The 6,870-nt window shown below is 39.1% G+C and overlaps 1 protein-coding gene and 2 pseudogenes across 2 annotated transcripts in view; 1 reads left to right on the top strand and 2 right to left on the bottom strand.

The window, feature by feature from the left end:
* Positions 1–6,870, top strand: part of DECR1 (2,4-dienoyl-CoA reductase 1) — a 58,270-nt gene that overhangs the window by 24,117 nt on the left and 27,283 nt on the right. The gene's annotated exons all lie outside the window — the stretch shown is intronic.
* LOC106735852 (rRNA-processing protein FCF1 homolog pseudogene) lies at positions 2,644–3,316 on the bottom strand (annotated as a pseudogene).
* LOC114009514 (40S ribosomal protein S10 pseudogene) lies at positions 4,085–4,534 on the bottom strand (annotated as a pseudogene).

Raw genomic sequence — 6,870 nt, forward strand, 5'->3', positions numbered from 1 at the left:
CCTTTCTCCCTTTCTTCTCTCTCTGATGAATGCATCTGCCTTATAGCAAACTGAAAAAAAGAGAACATTACATTATGTTGTGCAACTTCTGGAGAGGAAGAATATAGTAAATTGGGGTGAAATATTAGTTTATATGATGATGGCATCAAATGGGTTGAGAACACTGGAGGTAACAGACTTAGTGAGAAGTTACTAGTAGACTATTTTTGTTAGTACCACATGCAATTACTAATCTCTCTCTCTCTCTCTCTCATTGCCATATGGCACATGTGTCTGCCAGAGAGAGAGAGGAGGGGGAGAGACCACCCTTCACTGGGGTGTGGTCATGTTGCAGTCCCTCTTCTCCATTTCTATTTTATCAGAAATTCGGGCCCGTCTACATATGTGCCAGCATGTTTTTCCTGTCTCCAGAGTCAGGATTTGAACCACAGTTGGTTATGTGGCATCTAGCTCCCTATTCACATGCTTAAGTGCTATGCTATGGGGCTGGCCCATGAACAAACTTCTTTATAACAGTTCATGTGTATATAAGTAGTAAACATGTAATGTACCGTATGTATCTGTGTATATAAATGTGTGTCTAGAACCAATGTATTTGCTTCACACTTAGTGTTGACTTTTATGCATGAGGTACTATGCTGCATGCCTTTGTGCTCCTCAGAGGGTATCCTTGTGGCTTGCAGGGAGGAAGGCAGGCATGGAGCCAGCCAGGTTCCTCCCTCTGATTTAGAAGCCTTTTCCTTATAAGGTTCATGTTCTCCATCTGTGCAGTATGGATACTTCCCAAACTAGTTTGAGAAAGGATGTAGGGACAGAGATGCTAGAGAGGCACTAGCTTTTTAAACTAAAAGTTTTGGATGCTAATACTTTCTGTCCTTTCTCCACGTACTCACGGAAATAGAAATCCATGGTCATTGATTTCCACTATACCAAAGTGGTTATGATTTAGACTTTAAATTTGGGTGATACTTTTTCATTTCATTTATTTTTCTGGAAGGAATGGGTAAGATTAGGGAGGAAGATGGAAAAGTAAGCTGTATCCTGTCTCTTCCCTTTTCTGTCCCGGGATCCTTGATCTCAGTGTCTCTCCTTTTTCTTTTTGCCTGATTTCCTCTCTCCCACTTCTTGCTCACATCCCAGTTTCTTTCTTCTCTCTGTCTCTGTCAATGCTTCAGTTTTGGTTTTCTATTTCCCTGTTCATCCCCATCTTTTTCATCCTTTGTCTTTCTCTGCCTGATTGTCTCTTTATTTCTTCTTTTGCCTATTGCTGTGACCCTTGATTTCTAACTGACTCTCACTTCTTTTCTCATTATTGTCTTTCATTTTAACATAGACTTTGATCTATTTTTATTCATCACATTTGATTAAAATTCAATGGGCTTCATTAAAAATATAGAAGTCCAGTTTTTATTCTTCCAAGATTCCTGTCAGTTATTGATGCAGTGACCTGACAGAGCTGGGAGAACTTGGACCACTAGGCTAAGGAGAGTACAGTGTAAAGTGTGTATTCTGGAATTTGGTCAACCATCTAAGAACTCAGGTACTAATGATCTTAAACATGCAACGTGGGTATACCTGCAAATTAGATTCACAGGGGAGCATTGTACGGTGATCGGTATGTCAGGTGGTCTGGCATCAGTGAAGACAGTCAGGGTAAGACATCTAGGAAGTCAGACTAGAGAAGACAAGAGCACTAGCAACTGGGAGACATGCTCACTTGCAGGGGGCAGGCACTGGTAAGAATGCACAGGGAGAGAATAGCAGATGACTGAGGAGCAAGTACACTATGGCAGCAAGGACAGAAATGCTATATAGAACTAGAGGGGCAGGCAGCATTGATGCAAAGTTAATAATTATGAATAAGTAAAATATTTAGGAAACTTAGCCCAATGTGTTCTTATAGCCACAAGGGCCAATAAATAAATGGCTAATCTAATAGGAAGGATACTAAGAATTTTGAGGCTCATTTATACATTTATTATATATCAGAATGTTATTGATGTAAATTAAAAACAATTAGTAAATAGAAAAGAATACCTAATTTTATTAAAGAATGAGAGCAATTAGGAAAGACTAAGAGAGATGAGTTTGAGGTTTTAAGTCTAGTCACGAAAGACATGGACAGGATAAAATATTGAATTTCTCTATCAAATCCTAGATCACTAGAAATAAGAAGTACCTCTTGAAGCTCACAAGAGATGATTTTAGGGCATATAATAGGAATTATTTTGCTGAAGAAGCATTAAAAATTGTTTTAGTACAAGCTTCTGTAACACATTACATTAGATTGGGTGGCTTAAACAAGCATTTATTTCTTACAGATCGGGGTGATAGCATGGCCAGGTTCTTGGTGAGGGCCACCTTTTTACTGGCTATGTTCTCATATGACCTTTCCTTGAAACATGAATGTAGAGAGCTCTTGCATCTCTTTATCTTAGTATAAGGGCTTTAATCCTATTATGGGAGCTCCATGGTCATGGTCTAATTTAACCATAATTACCTCGCCAATGTCCCATCTCTATTACTAGGGATTAGGGTTTCAGCATATGAAATGTGGTGGGACACATTCAGTACATAGTGATAACACTATACCAATACAGCATGTGATAGATTTACAAAGTGTTTTCATTTTTTTTTCCCATAACAAACAGCATGTTTAATGAACTGGCAACAGAGATATTTGATCAAAGAAAGGCAGAGGAACTTTGTCCTTTAAGAATTAGAACCTAGTGGCTCCATAATCATCTGGCATCTGCTCAATGTTGTTTCTATGGTTAGAAATGTACATGATAGGAACTCCTGGGATCTTTGGGATTCTTTGTTTAAAGTCTCCGCCAACTGTGGCCATGATGTAACACTTGTGCTGAGTTACTCTCTGTACTAAGCAGTCATCTGCATAGGTTCCTTTATGTGTGCATGGTCATCGTTCAAATATTGGATCCTTAGTGATCCTTAGAGCCACTCGATACTTTTGCCCCAATTTCTCAATTTCAGCCATTACACAGTCAGTTATACCAGGGATACACTTGGCATACAGACAGCCCATCATTGACTGCACCAAGACCCGTTTGGCTTCAATGGAAAAGTTGATAAAGTTGGTATCAACCAGGATGTGGTAGGGTGGACCCAGCTGTGTATTATATTGAAAGAACAAGCAGGAAGAGTGTTGGGGGACCTCTCTTTCCTTCACCATGCTAGGTACTTTCTTTTCTTTCTTTTTAGGTTTTAATCTGTCCTTTTCTTTAAGCCTCTGATCTCTGAGACTAAGCATTCGCTTCATGGTTGCATACTTTCTTGTTTTCGTTTGTTTCCCCATGCTCACGCCATACTCTGGTTTCTTCCGGAATCACAAAGCGTTTTCGTACATCAGATGGACCCAGTATGAAACCCAGGAGAATTACAAGCCTAAATATAGATAGATTAAATAATAAGGAAATTAATGCATCATATAGCTGTAAGGTGTTACAGTAATTCTTCCTTATCCTCAGGGATACATTCAAAGACCCCCAAGAGTGCATGAAACTGTGGAAAGTTCTTGATCTTATTCATTCTATGTTCTTTCCTATACAGATATCACTGATAAAATTAATTTATAGATGAGGCATAATAAGAGATTAACAACAATAACTAATAAAACAGAACAATTATAACAATATACTGTAGTTAAAGTTACATGAATGTGGTGTCTCTCTCAAAATATTACTTACTGACCTGTTTTCCAGCTGTGGTTGGATACGAGGAAGTGAAACTGCAGATTAGAGGGGACTACTGTATTTCTAGCTTGCTAAAATTGAGGCAAATTTTACATACAGTGAAGTGCACTGATCTTATGTGTGTATAAATTCACATTCTGATACACTTACACACTTAGGCAACCACAACCAACCCAGAACATTTTATCATCCCCCAAAAGTTCCCTCTTGCCACCTTTCACTTGGTCCTTACTTTCTGTTTAACTCTTGAGCCAATTTTTTTATTAGGTTGTTTGTATTTTTCTTTCTCTTTTTTTCCTTCTCTTCTATCTCTCTCTCTTGTCCTCCCTTCCTTCTTTCCTTCCTCTTATTTTTTTCTGTCTACTAGTTTATTTAACACAAAATAATCCCTTCAACTTTACTGAGGTGGCTTACCAGGTCTTTGGCCAAATCTGCCTCTAAACTGGAATTCGGTAGCTCCTCCAGTCCCAGCCTCCACTTTCTTGTTGTCATAAGACTACAACACTCTGTAGGTGTGAGTCTTGCACATCACTTGCCCTCCAGACCTTTGGGTTGAGGCCTGCCAGTCTCAGGATACCTTTGGTGCAGGATGGCCGGCACAACCTCATCAGGCAGATGGAGACAGTCAAGTAGATGCTAGATACACTCATTGATAAGTTACCAGTCGAGAGATCTCCAAACAGACTGTTTCTTCACATAGCCTTGAGATCTAAGAGACTGCAGTTTTCATGATGTGAAGGTCAAGTACCTTCTTGTCTGTCAGCTTAGGAATATAGGCATCTTTTTGGCCACCATACACCCTTTTTAAAAAGGAATTCATAGGGGACCAGTGGTTGGCATAATGGCTATGTTGCTGGACTCCCATGTAGTCAAACGCAGTTCGAGTCCCAGACCTGGTGGCTTAAACTCAGGCTGGGCGCGTGTACATGCATGCCCAAGATCCTGAGAGAAGAACAGAGGAGAAGGGATTGTGGCCTGGCCATCCCCTCTCGGGGGTGATTTCTTGCTTTCTGTCTCTCTTTGTCTTTCTGGCAAGCGCATGCACCCTATAGCAAAAACCTCTCAAAGGAAAAAAAGAATTCATGAATGTAATCTGATTCTTCTTGGGCTTCTACATCATGAGAGCTACAGGGTTCAGACTGAGTCTGGAAATGAAGCTGCCTTTTTCTTATTAGTTTGTAGGAGTTCTTTACATAATCTGGACTGTTTATTTTCTCAGATATCGTATGGACTTAAGAGTATTTTCTCACAGTCTGTGGTTTGCCTTTTTGTTTCCTTAACAGTAACTTTTTTATTTTATTTTATTTTTTTTTTAGGTTCTTCCCATAGGGCACTTGTGCTTGCCAGAGAGAGAGAGACAGAGAGAGACAGTAAAAGAAAAAGTGAGAAATGGGACCAGCAGGTGGCATAATGGCTATATTGCTGGACTCCCATGTAGTTGACTGGGGTTCGAGTCCCAGACCTGGTGGCTTAAACTCATGCTGCCAGGCGCATGTATGTGCGTGCCCAAGCTCCCAAGAGGAAAATGGAGGAGAAAGGATTGCGGTGTGGCCATGCCCCCTGGGGGATGATTTCTCGTTTTCTCTCTGTCTCTGTCTGTCTTTCTGGCAAGTGCATGCGCTCTATAGAAAAAACTACTTCAAAAAAAGGAAAAAGTGAGAAATCACCCCACAGGGGAGATGGCCAATCCCTTCTCCATTCTCCTCCTGGGATTTTTGGCATATATGCCCCAACGAGGGAATTTCAAGCTGCTGGTTTTGAGACTTAAACCATGTTGGCTATGTGGAAATATAGCACCTTAACCGCCACACCACCTGCTAGCTCCAACTGTATCTGTTGATGAGCTGAAGAAAATTTAAAGTTGAATAAATCTGTCAAACTATTTCCCAAATTGGCTATACCATACTGTATTCCTAACAGCAATTTATAAGTTGTAGTTGTTCCATGTCCTTGCCAACACTTCTATTAGTTAGAAAGTCATTTTATATTTAAGCTATTTGAGGGTTGTATAGCATTTTTTTCATTGATAGTGTTAACTTACATTTTCTTTTTTTAAAAAATAATTATTTAATTTAATTTTATTTATTCATTTATTTATTTTTAATTTGACCAGAGAGAGAGAGAAAGAGAGAGTGCAAAAGTGAGAAAGCAAGCCACCAGGTCTGGCACTCAAACTGTATCGGCCATGTGAGAGTGTCTATCACCTTAATCATCATACCAACTTCCGGTCCCAACATTTTCTTAATGAGTAAAGATGTTCAAATCTTTTCACATGCTTATTTGTCATTTGTATATATTCTTTGATGGAGTATCTGTTCAGATCCTTTTTTTTTTTAAAGAATTACTTTGTTTAATTTTATTTATTGTTATTACTTTTAAAAAGTTGACCAGAGAGAGACAGAGAGTGAGAGCAAGAGTGAGAGAGAGAAAGTGAGAAAGTAAATTGCCAGGTCTGAGACTTGAACAGTAGTCAGCCATGTGGGAGTCCACCTTAAATATCATGCTCCCTACCAGCCCCTCATTTGTTTGTTTTAACAACTGGGTTATCTTGAGCCACTAGCCTAGTGGTTGAGGGAGCCAAATTCCACATGACTGTGATTTCAATCCTAGCCCTGGAGGCTTGGAAAATATGCCTTGTATGTTCATGTATGCCCCAAATCCAGATAGTTAACAATTAATTGGGTTTTCTTCCTTGTGTTGAATTGAAAGAGTTATATTTAATTATTCTGGGTAGAAGACCTTTATAGGGTGTATGTTTTGCAAATATGTTTTCCCAGTCTGTGGCTTGTCTTTTCATGTCCTTCACAATGACTTCTGAAGAGGAAAGGCTTTTAATTTTGTTGTTGCCCAATGTACACAGTTTTTCTTTTATAGCTTATGCTTTTTGGATCCTATCTAAGAAATATTTGCCTTATCCAGGGTCACAAGTAATTTCTTCATTGTTTTCTTTTGGCAGTTTCTTAGTTTCTGCTCTTACCATTCAGGTCTGTGATGTAATAATGGTTAGGTAGTTTTTTTTTTTTTTTTTTTTTTAGCATTTGTCTTTCCATCATTTTCTCACTGAATTACTTTTGTAATTTTGTCAAAAATCATTTAACATAGGGAACCAGCAGTTAGCGTAATGGCTATGTCGCTGGACTCCCACGTAGTCGACCGC

Source organism: Tupaia chinensis, unplaced genomic scaffold (genome assembly GCF_000334495.1).
Source record: "Tupaia chinensis unplaced genomic scaffold, TupChi_1.0 Scaffold000547_1, whole genome shotgun sequence".
In the NCBI taxonomy this organism is placed as follows: domain Eukaryota; kingdom Metazoa; phylum Chordata; class Mammalia; order Scandentia; family Tupaiidae; genus Tupaia; species Tupaia belangeri.